Source organism: Nymphalis io, chromosome 3, assembly GCF_905147045.1.
Source record: "Nymphalis io chromosome 3, ilAglIoxx1.1, whole genome shotgun sequence".
In the NCBI taxonomy this organism is placed as follows: domain Eukaryota; kingdom Metazoa; phylum Arthropoda; class Insecta; order Lepidoptera; family Nymphalidae; genus Nymphalis; species Nymphalis io.
Genome location: NC_065890.1, coordinates 5,730,460 through 5,756,774, shown reverse-complemented (window position 1 = coordinate 5,756,774; position 26,315 = coordinate 5,730,460). Strand labels below are relative to the sequence as shown.

At 31.7% G+C, this 26,315-nt stretch overlaps 1 protein-coding gene across 1 annotated transcript in view; it reads left to right on the top strand.

Annotated features, from left to right (window-relative positions):
• The window catches only part of LOC126781049 (muscleblind-like protein), a 245,292-nt gene that overhangs the window by 87,414 nt on the left and 131,563 nt on the right, over positions 1-26,315 (top strand). The window contains exon 2 of the transcript XR_007670602.1: positions 11,066-11,107. The gene's annotated coding sequence lies outside the window, so the exon portion shown is untranslated. The remainder of the gene's footprint in view (positions 1-11,065; positions 11,108-26,315) is intronic.

Below are 26,315 nucleotides of genomic sequence, written 5' to 3'. Positions count from 1 at the left end.
TTAAAAGTTTTTTGTCATGTCATTATCACTATTATTATTTAATAAATTAGACTTGTTATGATTTCACATGGGAAAAATTAAAAGTTTTCTCGCGAGTTTATATTAAATAATGAGATTTAACTAATTGTCATCATTACGTATCGAACCAAGCGAACAAAGTCTTTTAAGGTATGAATCTTCAGCTCAGTGCAAATATATTTTATTATACATTTAAGTTTTTCTTTAGGCGTTTATTACGAAGCCTAAAGCTTCGTAATTTTTTTAAAGTACTGGCCCAAAGGAGCCTGCTTACACAACTACGTACCAGTACCATAAAATATCGATAGCGCTTATAATAATTAAACACTTGACATAGAAAACATTTATATATATGGTTATTCATGTCTGCTATAGTTCTGTTAATATTTGTTTGAAAAGAATCTGTAAAAGTTCATTTTTTCCAACTGTATTGGTATAATTTAAAAATATATACAAAATATAAGCATATAGCCTACATCCGTCCTGAAACTATGAACTATCATAGCACAATAGCTCAATATCAATCGGATTAGAAGATTTGCGTAAATCCGATAAAACATACAAACAAAATATATCATTTTATATACGTAAATGTAAGTATAAATGCCTTAATCTGCCATCTGTTTCCACCAATCAACACAAAGGGCTAGGCTCATTTGTCTCAATAAAAGAGCTATTGTATCACGTTGATACTTTGTAGTATATTTTCACTTCCTGAATCTAATAAACTAAAATAATGGAATATTTTCGACATTGAGCTAGATATGTGTAAAATTTTAGTAATAGCTTAGAATTGTCCTACTACTGAGCAACTCTCTAAGGAAGTGACATTTATAAAATAAATAGTCCGCCACGAAACAAAATACACACACTCATAAGTAATCACTTGAAAAACTCATTAGTTTTGGCCAATGACTGATCCTAATGAATGATGCTCCTATTTTGTCTACTATCCAAGACATTTATTAAATATTATTTACTAGCAAGTCTTATTATTTATTAGAAAGTCTTTAGTTTATTCTTTATGAAAAAAACTTTTAAAAATTCATAATTATATAACTTCGTTTTTCAGTAAAATAAGCTGTTATTTCGTATTAAAAAAAGACAAAGTAAAAATAGCTAACATAACTGCTGCTATTAACTTGTAAATAATTCTCGTAAAAGCAATTTTATTAATAATAAATTAATAATCAAATTGTATCATATTATATATGTAATTAACCTTATTACATTCAAAGAGAAAAACTGTCATCGTCTACAAATTTCAAATACAATTTCATAAACCGTAATAGGGACCTTCATATTTTACGTAACATTAAACGGAATAGACAATGAAAATAACTCTAAAGTATCATGACTGTTTCCTAAGTCAATTTAAAATTTATTACACGAATACAAGTATAATGGTCATCATAAAGTTGCGAGCGACCCTCGGCGACGGCACGCAGGATTGAAATAAAATTTACCGATACGTGAAGAGCCCCGCGTCGGCTCATATGCAGAGCTCGATTCGGCTTATAACTAAATAATGTCATATCGATATATATAACGAACTACCAATTAAGCGTGTATGCACGCGCAAATTAAATTACCCTCTTTTTGAATTCCATCCGTTTTCCCACAAGATATTTTTGATGACAAATATTTTTACTGGTATGCATGTAATGTTATGATTGCCGCATCTTATACTCATACTATGTGAATGTTTGTTTGTATTTTAGCGCGTTTTATGTATGTATTGGTTGTGTAAATACATATGCTCAATACAAATGTTCATGCAGATAAACCTTTCAAAGGAAAAAGTCGTCATCGCAGTTCATTAATAACTTGCTTAGTCGTCAATAATCCCAAAATTTAAACTGTGATTCTGCTGGTAATAAAAACATGCAGACGTATTGTAAAAACAACTACATAAAATATATACAAGTTATACAAAATAGACGTATTTTTTTAAATATAAAAGCATATGGGCCACCTGATGGTAAGTGGTCACCAACGCCCATAGACATTGGCATTGTAAGAAATGTTAACCATCGCTTACATCGTCAATGCGCCACCAACCTTGGGAACTAAGATTTTATGTCCTTTGTGCCTGTAATTACACTGGCTCACTCACCCTTCAAACCAGAACACAAAATAGTAAGTACTGCTGTTTTGCGGTAGAATATTTAATGAGCGGGTGGTACCTACCCAGACGAGCTTGTACAAAGCCCTACCACCAGTGAAAGCCCTACCTCCAGTGCAAAGCCCTACCTCCCGTGCAAAGCCCTACCACCAGTAAAAGCCCTACCACCAGTTGCCCAATTAACAAGTTGGTGGGGATTAAATTATTCGAAATCATATATTTTTTATTTTTTCTTTAGATACCACACGGTCGCATGAATTCATAATGTGATTAACTAATAATAAACACATTCAAGCTCTATAATTAATATGCATGTTATTCAGTAATCTATTCTAATATTGAGGAGAATTAATTAGATTATAATGTGCATTTCTGTTATGAATATTGTGTACAGAGCTGGGCTCTCAGGAGGAGTAGGATAATTAAATATTTAGAAACTATATTTACTCAATTAATTTTGTTTCATATGTGTGTATAATTATATATATATATATATATATATATATATATATATATATATATATATATATATATATATATATATATATATATGTATGTATATTACACCTAATATATGTTTAAATAAATACCATTTATGGAATGACAAATTGTTTTTCAACAAGAAGCGCGACACACCTGATATTTGATATTTTACTTGGCCGAACTTATTTTAAAGTAATAAATCAATTCCAATTTTAGAAGGTGTAATATAAAAGCCTTTAATGGAGGTAAAATTGTTCTATCACTTTTATTAAAAATGCGAAAATTATGAGATAGTTTTCCGAAGAGAGATAGAAAGTATTTCACTTTTTCCAATAAGTGTGATCGAACGATGGAGTTTGAGTGGAGCTAGAAATTCTTGGGCAGTTGTAACAAGTTGAGGGCAGTCCTGTCCGCGACGGCAATATCGGGAACTTTGCCGGCCACAGCTGGCGAGGCGCCGCCGATGTCTCAATAATCCTCAAGGTACCCTCCTAATCGACTCTTCCTTAGTTTGGCACAAGTGTGACTAACTGATTAATTCTGCGACTTCGTACGTGCCCACTTTGCTTCGCCCATTATTGTTTGTTCCACACTTTCCTCCGTTCAGTTCCATTATTGAGCGATATTTAGACTATTACTGGAAAAGTCGTATGGAGGCTTCTCTTATTTATGTTGTCGAAGGCCGGCCATTACGTTCGATGGCGTCTAGTTTGGGATTGTAATTGCCGCTATTTTGTTAGATTGGATCCGTATTCGTTCATTCGAATAGCTTGTTCTGGGCCAATTCCAAGAAAATTTTATATGTACTTTAAGCACTTTGTGTGATTCGTCTATTTTATTATGTATGCAGTGTTTGCTTCTATATAAATTAATTATAATGCGGGCAACGGTTCCGGATTACGCGCGCGCAAATTCTTCCATCACAATTATTTTTTTAACATTCGTGAAGATTAATTTATAATTTTGAAGAGGCTATTTTATGTAATCATTTAACGGGTTCGTCTTTCTTTATGAGGTAATATTAACGTTCTATAATAAGTGATATCATCTTTTTTTTTTTTTTTCAATAAAATAAATTAATATACGGCTTACATTAATAGAAATATCGTATAAAATGATTACAAAATAGTTGGAAAATTTGATACTTGAATTAGAAATGGGCCAAAAATATATTTTATGTTTAGTATACAGCACACTTGGCAGGTTGACCAAATTCGCCATATTCAGTAAGTCTCACCTTTCGATATATGTACATTTTGAAAGGTATTTTGTTAAAGAGATACGCCTACGTCTAGTTCTGTATGGTTACTCACAACAATGTGTTGTTTATATATGATATTATTTACTTTTAATTACATAAGCTTGTAACTACACTTCAATCATATATATTATATACTTTTATAAAGATCAAATTGATATAAGGCCTATTATTACCGAACATTCAGCTTTTACTTTGCCCATTAACTATATAAAATAACTAACAGTATATTTTCGTTTAATTGTTAATTCAATTCTTTGAATAAAAACAGCTAAACACACTTATTGTTTGTCTATCTAAATAATTCAATTTAAAATAAAATGAATACTAAAATAAACATGGCTCAATATTTTCCCTTAATTTTATTTTGTTGTACGCTTAAAGATAAATTATTATTCTTTACAAACCGTATACAGAGCACAATCAATTTTCGTGTCCATTGTTATGCGATAGGTAAGCGTGTTTTCGTAAAGTGGATTACGAGAGATCGGTGCGCTAATGCCGTAATACCGTGTAAATAAGATTTAAGTCTTTGACTCTTTGAGATTACAGTAAATAGGATTACTTAACGTGTACATGTTACCCGTTATCTGTTGATCGGACATTCTATTGATTTGAACACATAAAAATACCCGTACAATAGGTACGGGTATACACATCCCGTAAATACCCCATTGCTTGGCTAGGTTCTCCTGTTTTATTAAGGAGAAATTTTACGTCTAGATTCCAACCCATAATCTTCTTTTAAGATTTGCGTTCTGTGCACTAAATTATTTTGGATCAAATAATTTCTTAAAAAAACACGTCATAAGAGATATTGATTTTTAAAAAGTATCTCAATCAATTAAATTAAAATATTTATGATAAACGAAGTCATTACAAATTACAGACGTAACTGTAAGTTACATTATTTGTAACAATTACAGGTTTATAATCTGTATTCAAAGTTACAATTGCAAATATATTACAATTTTATCTTTTAGACTAAATAAAAATGAAACGAAACCATAAGATAATTTAAAATCAGCAATATTTAATCATGTTTATATTATAAAGAGGTAAATTTCGTTTGTTTGGATTACAAATATAATCCGATTAAAATGAAATGTTCATAACGAGATAGCTTTAAAATATCGATATTGTCATAAATATTTTACGCGATATAGCTAATTGTGTCAACGTAGTCGATGAGATAACTGTCAATTTAGATCGATTCAGTAACAGAGTTCAACGCGCATTAGAATTTTTTTATCATTTTTTTATTTTTTTTATTTTACCGAATAGGAAGGCGGACGAGCATATGGGCCACCTAATGGTAAGTGGTCACCAACGCCCATAGACATTGGCATTGTAAGAAATGTTAACCATCGCTTACATCACAAATGCGCCACCAACCTTGAGAACTAAGATGTTATGTCCGTTGTGCCTGTAATTACACTGGCTCACTCACTCTTCAAACCGGAACACAACAATACCAAGTACTGCTGTTTTGCGGTAGAATATCTGATGAGTGGGTGGTACCTACCCAAAAGAGCTTGCACAAAGCTTACCACTATACTGTTCATTATACTGTTCATGGCAATTTATTACAATGGATGGAGTAATTCTCAAAAATAAGCTTTAACAGGTAACGATAACAGTTAAAAACTAATATGTAACTCATCCGGGTGTACTATAGGGTTTTCATCCAGGTATTATCCAGGTAAATACTGTTCCCGTTTTTTATAAATAATATCACAAACTTCATTAAACATAGCAATAACTAACTTTTTTTAATTAACTAAAGTTTGATTATTTAAACATATTCGAAGCGTGAACGATATTTTATTACCCCAACACGATGTTAACACTACAACAATGGTCTAACGAAAACAATATGGTTATGAATATTAATAAATTTCAGCCAATTTAATTTACCAAAAACCAAAACCTTGTATAATCTAATTATTTTCTTGGAAATCAAATATTATCCGAGTGGTACGTGATTTGGGAGTGATTTCAGATAAAAAAATTTAAGCATATAGAAAATATTATTAGGAAATCCTGAAAACCTGTGGTTTTGTTAAAAGAACGTGCTATGATTTGATTAGCGCTCATGTTAATATTATAGTACATTTCACACTTACCAGGTGCAGTATACTCCCAGCCAACAAACAGCCCATGTTAAAAAACTCACCCCATAGACTCGAATTAATTCAGGAATACTACGGGATTTCTAACCACTGGAATAGTCTATTTTCTCCTAACTTTATTGTTTATTTTACGACTACGCGATGGTTTACTTTATACAACAAGTAAACAAATAAAAAAACAACTGTATCAATTCTTACCAAAATATAACAATTGACAGTAAATTTAAGTACTTTACCTAAATAGAAAAAGAAAGTAAAATTTTAATTTGGATCAATAATCACAGCACTTTAAAGGAAACATTAGTATAAAAAAAAGTCTCATCTGCTTGCAATTTACTATTTGTGTTTCTATATTGAATTAATAAATATGTAGTTCAAAGCTTTTAGAAATTCGATACACACGGTTAGTATTTTTTTTGTAAAGTTAGAACGTTTGTAGATAAATATTCGCTAAAAAACTTCATATGCACACTTTTGGATGCAAATAGCAAAATGCAAAATACACAATGTCTTAATATCAACATCTCCTAGGGAGGTGCGAGTAATACTTTAGTAAAGTTTGAATAAAATAAAACGTATTCCATTATTGTTATACAATAAAAGCCTGTGAATGTCCCACAGCTGGACTAAGACCTCCTCTCCCTTTTTGAGTAGAAGGAAATAACGGTTAATAATGGTTTAGTGAATCTTAACCATTATTGTCATGTGTACCACTTAATTGATAGTCTCGAAGCTTTAGCTCAGTATGACCTTCAAGTGGATAGATACCCGGGTATTTAAGCAACAGAATCGTAGACTTGTATAAATTTTTTTTACTTCAAACCATTTAGTTCACTATAAAATATATTAAATGAAACCAAAGGGAGTCACAGTAAGCTTACTGATGATTATTAAAAGAACAATCATTAATATTAAAAAAAAAACCCTTAATATACTTTTTTCTAACCAGAATGACTTTTCATGCTCCTTACTTTAAAATCACAGCAATCATTTATATTCTTTACCTATACTTAAGTGCGAGCGAAGCTGCAACAGATAGTGGATAAAAAGGACACTTATTATTCGATCTTTAAATTAAATAAAGTTGAAGCAAAAAATCACACAAATAAATGGTCCCAGTAGATAAAAACGCAACCGATATTCGCGATTTCCGATTCCAGCAAACACTACGCATCAACCAATCAGTTTTGCGGCATGGTAGAATAAAATAGAAATATTTACAAATTCTACAGAAAATTATTACAACGTAAAGATAATAAATACAAATAAATTTTAAGTTACGTACAAAGGAAGCGTCAAAACCTCTCAACGAAACCCGTTCATATCATCTACTTCTTAACCCATCGTGTTAATTGGTTCTGGCCTCTCCAATTTTTTTCCGATTGCTTTATCTTTTGGCACGAATGGAAAGAGAAAAGGGGGAAGAGTATAGCATGATAGAATGAGGATATATCGCCAATAACTTGCCCCCATTGTTTGTTGGCCGCTGACTTAATAAGTTTGCCGAATTTATTATGATTTGTAGCTCTTCTTTGACTATAATTATTTTAAATATACTAGAAATGTATATTGTTTTATAAGATTTACGACTATTTTATACTTTATTACCTTAAAGCAATTTAAAATTATAATTTTTAAATATATGTAAGTACTTTGTAAGTAAATATATATATTTTTAGTATTAAAAATGAAACGAATTTCAATTTCAAGAACTTATATTAATATTTTCTTTTCGTCGTATATATACTACTTTTACTTAGTATATAGTAGTAGTATTTTGAATAGAAAATAGGTAGGCGGACAATGAGGGCTGATGGTAAATAGTGTTATAAGAAATATTAACAGTTCCTTATATCACCAAAGCGCCATCAACCTTGATTACTAAGATGTTATATCCCTTGTGCTTGTCGTTACATTGGCTCATTCACTCTTCCAATCGAAACACAACAATACTAAGTATTGATGTTAGGCGGTAGAATGTCCGATGTGTAAATAAGTAAAGTTATTATAACTTGGCAGTTAAATATTTTTTTAAATATTACAGCCCATTTTCATTTTCTTTTAAATTTCTAATAACAACCATTATAAATAAAAAAAAGTTGATTAGTGTTTTAAGCATGGATGTTATTTATAAGACTATGTGTATGATAAACTCAATAAAAAAAATTAAGTGCATTTCAGCATCATTAACATCGGTTGACGAAATGCCGGCACCTCGTAAATCATTTCTATTGCCGTCGAAGGACCTCGTCACCATTATTAACACCGGCGAGATTTGCACGCCGACCTATTTGTTATAATTACTCGCTAAAGGAAAGCAAAATATAACGAACCATTTGACACTGTCGCTCTAAATTACGATCTTGATACGAAATCCTCGAAATATTCTCAAGAAAGCGATAATTTATGCAACACCTGCTTTCTTAAATCATCAAAACCTTGAAACAATATCAAGGTAAACTAAATATATTACAAAATTCGAAGCAATTTATTGCTTATAAAAAAATATATTAAGATAATGTTAAAAAATATCTAAACAAATATAATTAAATTAATTTGTGCTAAATTTCTAAAAATATTTCTAATTCACTTATCAAGCTCAAAGAGATCTCGAAAGTGATAATATCGTCTATTCTATCGTTACTTCGTTCGGTAGTTCAACGTACCATCCCGCTTTTTAACGGTATTTTTAAGATTACGATCGAGAAGAGGCGAGTATCTTAAAGTAATTAACAATTATTTTGTTATCCTCCGGCGCGTAATGAAGATAATTTGCTAGTATACAGAGACGCAGCGGGCGGGATGTCTCTGGCTAATTGAATTTCACAACATCGGAAAATAACTGCGACTGCAGTGAAACTCTTTCTGTAAATCGTGAACACTGGAGGGTTGCTTAATTGCGCTGTCGTCTTATATTACTCTGAATTATTAAGTACCATTTCAGGAATAAAGCAACAATCACGTGCAAAAATTAAAACCACATTAAAATAAACCCGTAGAACGAAAGAAGGATTAGGAACGAGATGCATGTGCGACACAAAACGAAACATATTCAAACGTCCATAATGGAAAGAAGAAATGGCAATAAAGCGCTAAGCAATCGCTCGGCCGTATTCCGCACAATACTCCGTGCGACTCCATTCGCACTGTTCTCTCCGTTCACCGAAGAACGAGTGCAATTTCCCGCGTTCCGTATCGCGAGCGACGTACAAAAATTGCTTTTCTGAACGTGAAAATATAGAAAGAAAAAAAACAAGCTATGCAAATTTTTGTAAAGTCATTCGAAGGCGTGCGTTTGTATTTCTCGGGTAAGGGTAAGAGGGTAAAGAAGGCGAACAATTGTCGTCGCGAAGAATTCCTTTATTTTGCAAGAGGGATATTGCACGTCGGGTGCAGGCGCGCAGCTGCCGCCGAACGTTGTTTACCGCCGACCGGCGACCGGCAATACCAGCCCGCATCGAACGCGATGCGCTGACACACCAACGCACCCTGTGATTGCAAGCCCGTTGAATTAACTTGTGCAATCGTCTATTTAATCCCAAAGCTCTATTGACAAATCACCCGTCGTCGTATTTACGTAAATTTATTTACCAAGCTCTGTGAGTAGGCGTACATCTTGCCTCGGCCCAGGTCAAGGCTCAATTTGCTCGTAAATACAAATAAATAGAATTCCGTCTGTATCTCATTGCTTGATGCTTATCATATTTTATGGTTTCGTAAACTAGGGGCAAATGTCGCTATAATTGGGGTATTTGTTTTGATGTCGAATTCATTACCCCTGAAGCCTCAACAGAATGTAATTCGCCAGATTTATTGTACGCTAGCTACTGTCAACCAATTCGAACGCCACGCTTTTACATTTTTTATTACCTCAGTAACTACAAAACCAAGTTTGTTAATATAAATTTCAAAACTTGCTGAAAAAAAAGTTAAAATATATTTTTATATTCTTAATAAAATAAAAAGCTGGCATTTTTTTGGGTCGGTTAAAATAAAAAAAGAGTTCCTCCTACGATGTCATTATTACAATTTATATTCCTAAAATTAAACTAAAGAACAATAATTGTAAACTTATGTTATACGGATTTTTTTTGTTTGTTTGTCCCGAAACACATAAACTACTAATCTTATAACTTGATATGAAACTTTCACATCTAATATATCATATGAGCTCAGGCGCAGGACCAACGGCTTTACATGCTTTCCGAGGCACGGGAGTGTACACACTTCCAACTTCCAGACTCTGGGCTGCTACTGAGAATTTTCTGACAGATAAACCCAATAACTTTTTATTAGCCTTACCTGGGAATTGAACCCAAGGCCTCCGGGTCTGCGGAATCAACGACGCAGTCATATATGCCTCTCTTTTCGGTCGTGTCGGATTGCCGTCCCATCGGATTATGAGAGTGAGGGAAGAGAAAGTGCACCTGTGTTTGCGCACACACTTGTGCACTATAATATCTCCTGCGCAGTTGGCTAATCTCACTTGAGATTAGCCGCCGGATTCTCTTGATATTTCGGGTATATATATATATATATATAAACGAAAACTTTAGTGCTCACGTAGTATTAATCATTATACGTATAAATAAAATAATAATGTTATATGTCTTCTGTAAAAGTTTTAGAAATATTACATGATTTGAATATACGCATGAAAAAAATACGTGGGGCGTGCGATAAAATGGTATAAGCACAATAGGGAGAAACGATCTCGTTTGGCTCCATACCTTTTGTATAAGATTATTTACTTATAATATACTCACTTAAATATTACTCATTTAAATATGTTATGGTAAAATAAAAAAATAATCCTGGTACAACACATATTTATTTAATATTTATTATATATTTAATATATATAATGATGATAATTTAACTATTTAATATTTTTAACACGTCTCGCATTTTGCGATATACACGTACATATATGTAGAGTAGAAGCAGTTTTATCAATAATATAAAAATGAAGACACAATAAATGGTCTCTCTAACAAAGAACGGTTGAGATTTTCGTTTCATAACTAAGCTGTAAAATCTTATTTGCAGGTTACGTTGCCGCCTTACGACCAAGAGATAATTTGCAAAAAGGTAAGGTTTCATACACATTACACTTTCAAATTATCTTCAATTTTATTTTATAATAATAAATAACTTTACGATTATAAATACAAAATTATAACATGTTATTTTTAATATAAAGTTCTTATTCATAAATAAGAATTCATGCTTTTGGGTTCTTTATGTTAAGTATTTAGGCCGCAACAATTCTGAAGTACAGTGCTTTATGAACGAGCCCTAAACGTCAATTTGTATTCACGAGCGTGAGGCTAGGTACCAAACTATATAGGTCCTCGGCATTTTATCGTTTTTATCCGATACCGACCCAGATAATCCTCAGAGTAAGTGCGCATAATATCAGAGTACTTCGTGTAAACGTATTTAGAGAATAGGTTCTTAATTTAAAAAAGTATTCAGGGTTGTTCTATATATCTTTATTTTTTTTCAATAAAGGATTAGTTTAGATTCTTGTCGTTTTATGCGTATGGCATTAGTTCTAGTCTGCGCACAGTTATTGTGATCCTTTATCTTGCTAAAAGAAAAACCAGAACAAAATTATAATATACGTAAATCGAAATATTCGTCTTCAAAGTCAATGATGACATACATAATATGATATACATAATAAATATAATATATATAATGAAATGTGTTATCTTTATTTTATTCAAATTAAACGCGTAGATATGTTAAGTACATTTATTAATTGCATATTTATATAAAAATAATAAGCTTTATACCCTACAAACTTATAATCATTTGCAACGAACTCGGATAACGGTAACAGCGGGTTATTTATACATATTTTTAGTAACAAAACTCTTTAAAAAGTTCTCTATCGTTAAATGTCATCATACTAGTTTCAACGAAAATATATAAAAAGTAATAAAACATAATGAAACTGTACTAAAAAGTATTCCGCGAACGTCAAGATATTTACGAAATCGTACAATGAATTGTTATATTAAAAATATGAATATTTTGAGTGGAGTTTACGATTCTCATCGGGCGCGCCTCCGTCTTCCTATTTTGCTGGAATAGTCCTAATAACATGCCACAACTCATTCTGATTTATACTCTCTCGTTATAATTGTTCGCTTCGCTGGCGCGCCGCTATTGCCCGCTGTTGCAATTTTCATGCAAGCGATCCGCAAGAATGGATTTATTCTTTCTAGCAATTTGCTCCTAACTTTCTTACGTATCGTTCGACTTATTTAATTTAAAGAGCTAATAGACCTTTTGAAGCTTTTCAGTGCTACGTAATTTGTGATCAAATTACTCGCTTATTTACACTTGGATAGAAATAAATGTACAAGAGGCATTTACATTGTAAAGACTTCTAATAAATTAAATAACCTAAGCTTGTCACCTAGCTTGTATGTATGGACAAATTAATTTATGAGATTTAAAAATCGACCATAAATGTTGAATTTCGCTGACAGTATCTCGAACATTGTAACTAAATGAACAGTATGTGTAAACAGCAATAAGTCCTCGCTAATAATATTCCTCCATCTTATTCAAGCGCAACGTTTTCCCAATATGCATAGAAAATAAAGCGGTTGCGGCTAAAATCGGCCGCACTTGTATCAAACTATGTTAAACGCTCTGAAATTGTGCGAAGGACGTCTTAAAATAGTGTAACTATTTATCGCCACATGACTCACACTGTTTTACCCCAAGCCAGTTGCGATATTGTGTTTATTACGAAAGTGAAAACATATTTTTAACAGATTATATTATATAAATCGACAGAACTGAAAAAGTTTTAATTTTTTAACACACTAGACGCATTTGTCATACAGACCATTGAATTTACATATTAATGAGTTGTAATGTAATTGAAATTACAAATTAATGGATTTGAAAAAAAGAAAACATACCTGAGCATTTTTTTATTTAATTAAGGAGAAAAAGCTAGTTCTTCGCTCAACTATGTCATAATTAGACATAGCAGTACAAAGTTTAACAATAATAGGTATCTATTTTCTATTCAGAGTTTTAATATATTTTACATAATTATACATCATGAATTTATCAAATATTGTTATGACTGCCGTAATAAATTTTGACTTCAGTATATATTGAAAAATCATTTTGTTAAATACTGATCTAACCTCACCGCTAAGTTTATAAGTAAGGTCATTAGAGTCTTCACAGTTTTATTAAGAACTAAATACAATACAAACATACTTGACCTGTTCTATCAAATTTGTGAAGTTATTTTCTCAACGATGAGTAAATAAACAAAGGCGACTTAACGCATTTTAACTCTCCCGCTCCCGTAATTTGGACGATGCAATCAATCGTCAAGTTTTATTTGACTTATCTTCGAAATAAAAAAAACAGGCAAACAATTGGCAAAGGTTCGAATTTCGTGGGACGCAAAGTTTGAAGGTGAGCCATCGACCGTCTCCCTAATAGAGAAGAAAAATACGTTAATGTACCCTCAGATCGTGAAGACAAATAAACCTAAGCGGACACGAACGAAATAAAAGCGGGGTGGCAACGAGATAAATAACAATGATCTGGTGGGTCGAGTCACCGCGAGGCTGGGGGGATGTAACTACTTTTTTACTTACTATAGATACTAAAGTCTCAAATATATCACTAGTAAATTCTTCACCAGTTTTTTCTCTAGAAGTTTAAAATACATAAGAATTATTTTGACATCGGAGGTAATTGCACTGATAATTTATCTTTTGATTTAAATACGATTTCCATAAAATGTTTTTAATATTAACTACCTTATTTTTGAACTTATCATTGCTTTATTTATTAATTCAATTCATTATTATCATTCACAGTTTACATAAGCCAATTGCAATTACACCGTCTTTCAGCCGACTTGCAAATGCCTATTTTCTCTCTCTTGGTAAGTAGTCTGTCGTGCGTTTACTTTACATATCCAATATAATCGTTGATCATACGTATTTTTTTTATGAAATCAGTAGCAACCGGTTTATAGATAAAATCAATTCTTACACCGTCAATTCGATTACGAGCCGCCAACAAAAACCAGAACATAGCAATACAAAGTATGTAAGTTATATGGTGGTACCCCACCTAAAAGGAACCAGCACACAGCCCTATCAAACTTTCCAAATTATGTCCAATGAAATATCCCTTAAATCGTAAACAGTGCGTATTGTAATAAAAAAATAGAATAACCACACCCGCAACCAGATATTATTTTTTCATTCATTATTATATTTTCTCATTTTCTTCAAAACAAATTCAAATTAAAACATCTCATTAACCTAGTTGTATAGTTACAACAAAAATAGTTTGAACCTTAGTGAAACTAAATAGATAAAAGAGCTCCGGCTCGGTTGAACGCAAGAAACAATATCCAGCGCTTCACAGCGCCGGAAGTAACCAATGTTTCAGGGCTGACATCTTTACGTAAGCTGTTTTCGAAACGAACACACTGTACATATTTAAAAAAGGTCAAGTATTAGTTGAATTTGTTAACCAAAGGTTCTGCACTATATCAAGATTTAACAGTGGGGTTTCATATTGTGAATATGTTTGGTATGGAAAAACGCGAGTTAACAATTTTAGTAATGATTTTAGTAATTTGAAGAATGCCACATACACATTTTTAAGCTCTGATTATTTGTTTGAAATTCGAATTTTAAAATAAAGAAGAGTGCTCTAATTCACATTTTATTACCACTTGAAAAGTGATAACGCTAAACATTATATTGCTTGTATACCTATAAATTTTATCTTTAAGTACGAAATTTAAAACTACAAAAACTTGCATTTGATACCTCAATTTTTATTACAACCATGTTTTCCTAAAACAATTGAAGTTTCTAGCTTAGTTTTCAAAATCGATTTAATGTATTTTTCTTTTAAAACATTGTACTTCAGCTTTACCTTTCTTAAATTTTACAACACAAAATTTCCGTCATTGTGTTATAAACTTTTTTCAGCGATGCAAATTTAAAATCTCAATTCATCCATCAAACAAAAGAGTTGACATAAAACCTCTTTAAACTTCGAAGCGGTTAAGAGTTGTTAAAAATTAGAGGCGTGAAGGAACTTCTAATAATAATTTCCATTTCCTTACATATTCGCAGCCCTAATTTTTTAAGAAAGGGATTCCTTGAGACCTTTTTGTCTACGTCAAGTCCGTTGGCTTGTCATAATCATCTTTCTTCAAAACATTGTTATTTTTAATTAAAGTACTTCAAAATAATAAAACTTACAATAAAGGAGGACCAGAATTAAGGCAATTGTACGCAACGTTTATCGCTTAAACCGGGAATATCCAGTTCCGAAATCCTTTCATTTCGCCTCTGACATTTATGAATATTAAAACGTAACAGAACACTGCTGTTATTTCAATATTTGAAAATTCATTCTATATTTAAATTTGTAACTTTATTTGTTATCTTAGCTCTTTTTTTACAATTGTTGTCTGGATGCACGACTGCGGCGAACAGCCAAGTTTTACAAATGAAGCTAATTCATTTTACATATTATTATGTTAATATGTGACTGTAACCGCATAACGATATGATACAAAGTCTATTTTTTAATGTACACGCAGTCTTATTACTGTTTTATTCCATACTTGCTACCCGTCCCGTTTTCGGACGAATAGAATAAAGGCCTACATGAAATGTGTATATCGTAATATATCTATCAATTTACGTGGCGCACACCAATAAAACTGCCAGTCAGCATGATTTTTTTCGTCATATTTTAACCAATTTACACAAAACCTTAATTAATTATACAACTAAACCTTCCTTATAAATTACTCCATTCATTGATGAAAACCTTATGAATATCAATTTTATAGTTGTTGAGCTTATCGTGTTCAGACAAACGGACAGACATGACATGGGTACTTTATTTAATAATAAGTATTGGTATACAAATATAGTTTAAATAGCGCTTGTGTTTCATAAAAAAATGTTATATTTATAATTGTATTATCGTATAATATTAATAATATTGCATTTGTTATATAAAAGTAGACCATAATCGTCTGAATAACGCCTAATTATAAATACCAACGAGAAACGCTCAACTTGATTACGTTAGTTATTCTTTAACGAGTAAAAAAAGCAGGGAAAATGCTTTCCTCATTCAATTATTGGACGTTGTAATTTTGAGTTTTATAGGTTAATAGGGTGAATTCAGTTAAACTATTAACTATTGAATTTGAGAGAAAGAAATTCGGAATTGGAAGAAAATTTAGTTATTTCCTTAACGAACCTGTGTAAAAAATAGATATGAACGCTTCGGTTTGAAAGTTCAGGTAGCCACGGGTTGTTGATAACAAGCACGTTGCAATTAAGTCGCGCCGCCGTGCCCCTCGACGTTTTTGGGGGCCGATGCACACAATAAAATTGTCCCTCGCATTGTTTGTATTACCAAAGTGCATGTTATTTTTGGATAATTCGATTCTTATTTTAACGTGATTTTATCGGAGTTAACTTTTAAAACAATACAAGTCGAATAAAAAATTTTTCTGAAATATTACAGTTTTTAAAATTTATTATAACCAATTAAATTAATTGCTGTTTGTTATTATGAAATATATTCACTAGTTTATGTTTTGATATCAACGCAAACGTGATAAAATCACAAATTACAAATTATAATCGCGGCGCCAAACCTCAAATTGACTTCAATATCTAATTTGGTTAAGGCTATTATCATTTTGAGGTCATTTTATATTTACGAAGCCAATTGAATTTTCAATATGTTTTTAGTGAATAACAGCTCCACGTTTGATCATAAAAGTTAGAAACCGCAATATCACTACTCTACTGATATTACATTCCCGTCCCCGGCGGCGGAGCGCTGTCGCCATGTAGGCCGCCCCCTCCCTAGCCACTCGCCCACCATACTACAATCCCATAAGGTAATGAATTCGACCACGGCCTATACATGTGACCTATAAAAATTTAGGACGCAATTATTGGTATCATTGGCTTGTTTATAAAGCGACTTATTAGACCTTACACTAAAGAAAAATGTTTTTATATTTTGTTTTTCTTTAATACAAAAGAAAAAAGATTGTTTGAAAAGATTACATTATAATCTTATACTTGAATAAATTTAGTGAATATTTAATTTTTGTTAGAACACCATGCAACGTGAAATGAGGTTAAACGCCCGCCTCGCCGAGTATAGCTACAAAATGCCTTACCAACCTAATGTGACCTCTTTGAACCTCTTTCAAGATCCGTAATGCATTGAATAAGTTTGAACTGCGTGAAGACACTATGCGTAGTAAGAAATAAAATCTCCTTAAAAGAATGCGGGTTGAAGAATGGTGGAGATTATATCTACATTTTTTTAGATACAATAAATCAAATTAAATAATTATTTATTTGAGTAAGCTTATAAGGGCACTTTTGAATCGTATTAAATTAACAAAAAACTACCAACGGTTTCAGAATTGAGAAGACCGGCAAGAAACTCGGTATTCATTCTTTTTCAACCTATTAATTACAGAGTCAAATAAATACAATTTTCTTTTTGCATACTCCGCTGGAAATCAACAAATACTAATTCCACGCTTTATATCATTAAAGATATTTAAAAACTGTCTTTTTAATCTTGAATAGTTATGTTTTATTTATCAAAGCTTTTTTTGATACAAGATTTAAATTTATTAATTTACTTATAGGCAAAGTTAAAAATAACTTATAAAATATTATTATAGAAACGATTACCGTTTAATACAATGTAGTCATGAAAATATTACAAAAATATATTGTGCTTTAATTACCGATGAAGCATTTTCTTTGTTGGGATGAAAAACAATGGAGAAAGTATAATAATATAGCGAATACTTTGACTTAATAATTAATATACTTTATCACTTTTTAACATATAATCAATTAAACATTTATAACACGTACGGGCTTAATTAATCTTCACCCAATTATTCGTGCACTATATAAGGACAGACGAGCAGATAATATTTGTTTAATGCTATTATACATTGAGAAGATAAATTTATGTATTGTTTTGTTAAATTATGCAACAATTGATCAAAAATCATTCAGTATCATATTGTCTGCTACAATAAACCAAAATTAATGAATATACCAAATTAAAACATAAAGTAAGTCTCAGGCATTCGTTATAGCTGTAGTTACTAAATCTGATGTTTAAGTTAAATTAGTCATCAAAACTCGAACTTATTGAATATAATTTTCAATTGCTGTTGTTCAGAACTATGTTATGTTAATTTTGTAGTAGGTATTATTGTTAATTAAATTGAGGTAGTGTTGAAACTTACGCGAGAATAATGTTCCAAGCATAATAACGCAATAATTTACATTCTAAGCTTATCTTTCTATTATAAATATTTGCTAAAATATGCATAATATGCACGTATTTGCATGTTTCGTTATGACATAAGTTAATTTTATTTTATGATTTTTATATATAATGACGTAATATATAAAGGCTTATGTTATTGTTAATATTTAGTACATCAAATATTTATGAACTACCTTTTCAAATGGAAAACAATTGAAGACTTGTTGTTGACGATTCTCTGAGGGGCTACTAAAATGTCCCACGTGATTGGTTCCACGTCATCTATGCAGGCTATGCAGCATATATATCGACTTAATAATTAGGAATATATAAATCGGATTAATATATAGCGATACAGATATTTTAAAATCCTATAAACAAGGGCATGAAAACTTTCCTGAAGTAATAAGTTAATATTTAAACTATTCAGTTAAACATCGATGTGACTTGAATTGATTTGATATTCCGACACTCGTGAACTATGCAAAAGCTGATTGATTCAGTTGGAAAACAAATTCAATGCTACGAGTTAGTCCGTCCCGGTTGCTTTATACTCCCAAACTTGGCCCTGACTTTCCTCGTCCGTTGTTCTAGACGTTCATTTTTAAACAAGTGATTTAGACACTATAAAGTTTCGCCATTTTGCTTTTGACTTAGCGAGTGCTTCGATCTTAGTATCGAAGCGCTTTAAGTACGCTTTAAATACCGCGTCCCGACTCTTCAGCGTTCTATTGCAAATCGTAATGAAAAAGTTTCGAATGGTAGAGCCAAATACTGCGTTCATTTTGAACCATGATTTTTATTTGAGACTAGCAAAGTAAGCGCATTTAGCAGACTATGGCGTAGAGTGCTGAGTTATTTTGCTCTTTGGTAGCGACTAATCTTTTAACGCGTCACAGGCGCACGCACATAAATTGTGGTTGAATTACGAGCCGCTTCGAATGAACTCGATGTTAAAAACTTACCTCCTTTCTCCCTACTGTATATTTTTACGATGCTTATTTAGCACTTATATAACACTCTTGAAAATAAACTTTTATATTACGATGAAATTAATAAAGATTTATATTTCATTTGAAATTTGATTTGCAGTGGCTCTAAAATCTTAAAGAAATTAATCTTACGCTAAGATTGTAGTCTTGTTCTTAACTTTCAGGTTAGTCTTCATTATTACGTTTCACAGTTTCCGGTCGGCGGATTTGATTTATGGCTTTAATTTGGCAAAGTTGGCGACGACGGGCCGAGACATGTCGGAGTGTTTTCAAGGAGCCATCGTGCAATTGTTTAATTAATCTTAAGCTACAGAGGCGTTGAGCGCCACACTCGCTGCGGGTGCACTACACTTGGCCAACTTTAAACTCGTTAAAAGTTCCTTTGAAACATTTGGCACCAGATAAGCCGCAGTCAGACTCGCTCTCGAGATTGTTAACTTATCTGGTGTTATAATTAAACAGCGTTTCATGTTCCATTTCTCGCCGATTTCTATTGAATGTCTACAAGATTAAGAGGCAGTCATTAGACATTTTCAATATGTCAACATTTCAAGATTCATAAGTTAATAAACAAGCAAGAATAATAAAGTTTAATGAGACAGATTTGAGTGTGCTGGTTCTGCTATCGCCAAACGCATGTACATAACAAGGTATTGAGTGAACAAGGCTCATTCCACGCACACAAGATGGCGGACAATGGCCCTTAGCGGATAATTACTCAAATAGATTGCCCATTGGGGCATTGTCTCTATGTGCCTCTAACATAATATAGGAAGGTTACTGATGCGCATACTAAATTTTCGTACAAAACTTATTCGTCCTTGCAATATGTCCTATATCTTTGAAAAATATATTGTTCTAATAACTATCCACTTTAATTGCGTCTTTAAAATTTCTTTATAGTGTTTCTTGTCAAATATATTTCAATTGTGATTTCGAATAAAACATCTAGTGATATTTTAATTTAAAAGAACCCAACATTATTTTCACATAACGTAATGTCGTTCAACCACAACCAAGATAGGTGTTTTTTGCACTTATACTGAACGTGGTCAGATGCATCATAGTTAGCCTTAATTTCGGAGTTCGTGACGGACTGGCAAAATTTTTCTCGGTTCGCATCACGGGCTTTTAATCAGACATTTTGATCAACACGTCCTCGCTCGGTAATATAATTACAGTTAACAGCAGTACGGCGACGTTATCGCGCATATAAATTAGAGCGATTTACATTTAGCGTCGCGACACGGAGCCGGCTATTATCGTGAGTGATGCGGGAATGTGTGCGGGCTCGAGATCATCGCCAATCATTCTATCGGGACTACTATCGGTTTTATTTCAACCCGGATATAAAATATCGCAATCATATTCAAAATAAACATTTAACACTGAATGTGTCATAAACATGGGATGCAGTTATCTGCTTATATACTCGTATACATTGAAAACTTAATAAAACGCCTATAACATTATTAAATAAATAGTACCTTATAATGTACTATTTTTTTAAAGACTTTTTTAATTAGTTTTCTTTTTATTAAACCTTTATCCGGCAAAACGTTAACACGTCCACATCAATCGCATTCTGTTAAATTAAATTAAAATCATTCATTAAACGTTCACTCACATTATTTCCGTCACGCCGTTCATAAATTAATTTTCCACATTTCGCTGTAAGTCCTCCGCAAATTGATCTTAATTTACTTGAAATGTATCGCTTTAATGATAACCATAAACAATATTCGGTAGAGGAAGACAAAATAATTATTAAAATACCTTAATTGCTCAAAATTATTAACAAAGTACGATCATATCAACTAATATTGCTTTGTAAAATAATTTAAAAGACTAGTAAACTAAGCGATTGATGCAATTATTTAAAATAAAAAGTGAACAAAACCACGCTTAAAAGTTAAAAACTTTCTTTCTTATCAAAGCTCAAGAGATCCAACCTTTATTAGCTATTTTATCGAGCGTTTTAATCTCGACGTCTTGCGCTGCTGCGGAATGGATAGGTCTTATTAAAAAATTGTTCTTTTTATACAACTACTCAAAACGAACCGCTTTTTGCTCCGTTAATACTTAATATTTATTTTCCTTGAACTAGTTATTTTCGATTTTTAATGTGGACTATTGATTACTTTTTAATTACCGTTTTTTCATTGCACACTTTTAAAAATTAATTATTATATATTACTAAATTGTAATTGTTACTAACGGAGCGACGGTTTTATTTAAAAAGTAATCATAAAACAAATACGAAATTATATGATAGATTTACTAATGGAATTGAAAATATATACGTAACTTACAGACTTTTACAGAAGTTAATTATTATTTTTTAAATATAATTCATTAATGTGCGCTTGATCTCCAGACATTTGACCTTATCTTACCTTATATATAGATACATCGTAAATTTATGAGAAATAATGAAATAATAATTATCTCCTGACAGAATTTCATTCTCGTCAGCGGCGCTAACCTTAAAGATTAGCCATCTGTTAAATATAGATGCATTCGCTATCTTCACTCTCACAACCCAATACCGACTCCATCACGGCTAGAGAGAGATTATGTGTGCCAGCTTTTTAACTCCAAAAATCCTAAGCTTCTATTGACCCAAGTCAGGGTTTGAACCCGTCTTCGGGCAATAGATCCTTATAAGCTAACCATTAAAGCAAAGAGGCAGTAATTGCGGGTATATTTATTAAATAATCAAACACGATATAATCAACAAACTACAATAATTAATGTTTTACTATATAAAGCTTACATTTTCACATAATGAATTTCAATATGACATTCTGCGTAATATGCTAATCGTCGCTAGGAATTTAATATGTTCAAAATGCGTTAATAGTACGCTTATATCCTATAACTACCGAATTGATCTATAAATTAAACTTAATAGTAAATTCATAATATGTATTTTCACATTGCGATGCAACCAAATATATTTATATATAATAATCTAGGTAGCAGATTTCTACAAGCCCGTCTAAGTATGTATCACCCTCTCATCAGATATTCACGCCTTACAGTAATACTTAGTATCTTTGTGTTCCGGATTAAGTGGTTTTCGAAGGGTGAGTGAGCCAGTGTAACTACAGGCATCGGGAAATAGCATCTAGTAGTTTCCAAGTGGCGCAGTAGCAATGTAAGTAATGATTATTATTTCTTACAGCACCAATGTCCATGAACGGTGATGACCACTTACCATCAGGGGCCCCATTTGCCGGACGAGCAACTAACCTAACTATATAATTTAAAAAAAAACACTGATAGCACATTCTGTAATTTTCTGTCTTTTCGCAAGATATATCAAGTCCCATTAAGATAATTTTTAATTTAATTATTTCTTATTGAAACAACTGATTATATACATTTTGTTTTTGGTAACATTTTTAGTAGGTGATTGTAAGATTATAATATAAAAATTATTAAGAGTAACTCAAGGCACAAGGGCTATAACACCTCAGCTTCGTTGCTTAGCGTTGGTTAATGTTTCTTACACTGCCAGTGTCAATGTCAGTATTACAGTGTATATGGGCGATGATGAACACTTAACATCAGGTGGCTTATTTGCCAGCCTGTTATACCTTTATTAAATAAAAAAAAATACATTATAAATAATATGTCATGAAATTTTATTTAAAAAATATATATTATACCATATAAATCACGACATTACAGTAAATCCTTTATAATTATTTTGCTCTGTTACTTATTTATGAGCGAATAAGCTAGTAAAATGTAAAAATATTTTTTCCACTTTTACGAGGCTTTCAAAGCAAAAGTGAGAGTTTTTATTTTTAGATCTCTTTACGGTTATGAGCTGTGTTTCTAGGTTAATTTCTTTTACAAATGTGTACTGACACTCCTACTTGATTTTATCTTTCTTATATTATATATACTTTTCAGTTCTTTTTTTTTCAATATTCAAATAATAACAACAAAACAACAGAAGGATCTAATACTGGTGCATTATAAGACGTCCTCCAAAGTTGGCTAGTCTCCGTAGGGAATGGCCTCTGTGCCCGAAGTTGATCATCATCACTTTGAGCGTGATAATATATGATTTGATAATGCCATGGGAATACGTCCACTTCCTAACATTAAAGTAATATATTTATCGAGATAGAACTCAAAATATCAAACAATAGTTTCTGCATTATAATGCATGCCTGTACAAAATTTTTCTTGGTTATTTAAACATTATCTTCTATATTATAGAGAGGGAAAGTTAGAAAATTTGGATGCAGTAGTTAATCACCGATACATATAGAATGGAACTTGGAACTTGGAACAAGATGGACACATGATATATATTATTCCGTTAAAATAAAAGGGTTTTTCGTGGAGCCCAAATTTGCAACGTAAGTCGACGAAAAAACAGTCGAGCGAATAACGTACGTGACGTTACGACATACGAGTATATTTATGTGTTACGATTTATTCACAAATTAAAAACATATATAACTAAAAGTTTTATTATATATTAAAATTAATTTTAAATAAAATTTTTAGTTATATAATGTAATAATATGTCACCAGGCTGTGCTAGTCCGTAATAAAGTATGAAATAATAACAGGCATTTGATCATGAAGTAACATTTGGGATGGATCATTAGCGAATCGACGGCGGTGCATTCAGGAGAACACAATAGATGGGACAAATTACGCTACTTTATCGTAAATTTCGCCGAAGCAAAACTTTTGTTGGACCCGTCCAAGCGTTCTACAAAACTCAATCGGTGTTTTATTTCATAGTCTGAAAACGTTAAACTTTTGTGGACACAAATTATACTTACAAAATGTACATCAATATTAACGTTGAATACACTAGTAGTTTTTTTTTACTTAAATAAAGATAAATATCGTAAATAATAATAAGTTCAAGTTTTAATCTCTGATCATATTTACTTCTTATATTATGTTGTATAAAAACGTATTGTACGTAACATCAAAATGTTACGTACAATACGTTTTTTACTACTAAACCAACGATATATTACGTAGACACGTTTAAAAAAAAAAACAAAGTTTTTTCAAGACCAAAAACTTCAATTTATACATTTTTATATTATTTTATGAATGTTTAAAGAGCACATAGAAAATATTGAGTTATATATATAGTTGAATAATCTAGTATAAGTGCCAGTATCAAATTAGTACACTCTCAAGCATGTATCACTTCAACTCAACGTCCATAGCTATAAAATATATTGAGTTTTTAACAAGATAAATGTTTATAAAATAACATCTGATACTACACGTACTCGTATCTTATTTATCGCCAAGGCAATCATAGTGTCCTCAAAGCTTACTACGTATTACCTTCATTATTGGAGGATATCGATGGAAATCTCCAGCATCCAATCTCGCGGGGATCGCTGGCAGCCCGCGTATTCTTGTAATTTCTGCGGCATAATTTTATTTATTAGAGTATGCCCTCATCGAAGCGGCGAGAACACCCCATTTGCCGCTTCATTGACTTACAACGGCACTCCATAATACTTCGCACATATTTCTGTAGCGCCTCTCTCACAAATGTTAGATCCCTCGCACCTCATTATATTGCGGATGACATTTAATAAAACATTATGGTTATCTGAGAAACGATTTTCGATGAACGTGCCGCGAGTGTTGGCTTTTCAATTTAAAAGTATGAAGGAAACCAGCCTGTTATAATATATTTTTAAATCTTGTACATTTTTCGTACATAAGTCTACAGTTTTGTCTATGATAATAAATATTCTATTTTTACTTAAAACTAGTTTTCGGGTGTTATGTTTAAAAAAATGGCGTTAAGATTAATCAAACAAAAAATATCATCGGTAGTCATAAAAAACTGTAAATTATCTGTGCGATTGAGCATCATGAAAATACTACTAGCTCGATATTACTTTTGTGCTTACAAATCTCTTGATTAAAATTCAAAATTCGTATTGTTTTTATGTGTGTATTATGTTTCGCTACGATATTGGGAGCCGAAGATATATTTACTAAAGAAATATCTTATGAAAACTAACCAAAAGATACGAAACGAAGATTTCGCAATGTCGCCTGGCTGGCATAATCTTATCAATGCTAATATTATAAATTTGAAAGTGACTTTATCAGTTTGTATGTTCGTTACGCTTTTATGTCTTAAATGATCAATTGATCATCATGAAACTTTGCAACACACGTTGTCAAGAGTACGGAAAAGGTATCATAGCAGATCTAACGCGGTTTCGTCCGCGGGCGGAAACTATTTATTTAATGAAGCTAAAGTTTCATAAGTATCCATTATAAAGTATACCCTAATGTTTGTTCGTTCAAAGTTCAATTATGGAGTGCACATAGTTACATGTCTGAAAACGGTGTAGTAGAGTTACTACTACTAATACAGTGTGATTTTGAATAGTTGACAAATTGAAGTTCATTTTGATAGACCACGTGATTGTTTTTACGCGTTTCAATACCGCATTTATATAGTACAAATATTTAATGTTTATAAATGTACAAATTGATATCTATTTTATCAATAACATCGATCGTTCAAGCTTGTCATTACCACATATTAATTTGGTGTCGGTTTCCGTGATACATTTAAATAGATATTAGTTGTTTCAATTATATTATTTAATTTTTGCTATTTCATTTCTTTTTCTGGTATATTAATGTTATTTGTAGCTACTTATAACTAACTACAAACGCTTGACTTTCCAATCCAGAATTTTAAGCCTCTAGTGAGATTTTTGTTGGTATAACGCTGCTTGTAGTCTTGTCACCATTCCACGTCGTCATGATTCATACAGTTTCTTATTTTGATATTTATATACTTATTTACGTCCTATATAATATGTAGACATATTACCATTAAACATTAAAATTGTTTATAATTTACATAACAGAAAAACTATATTAATATAAATAGATATAACTTTTAATACACTAGT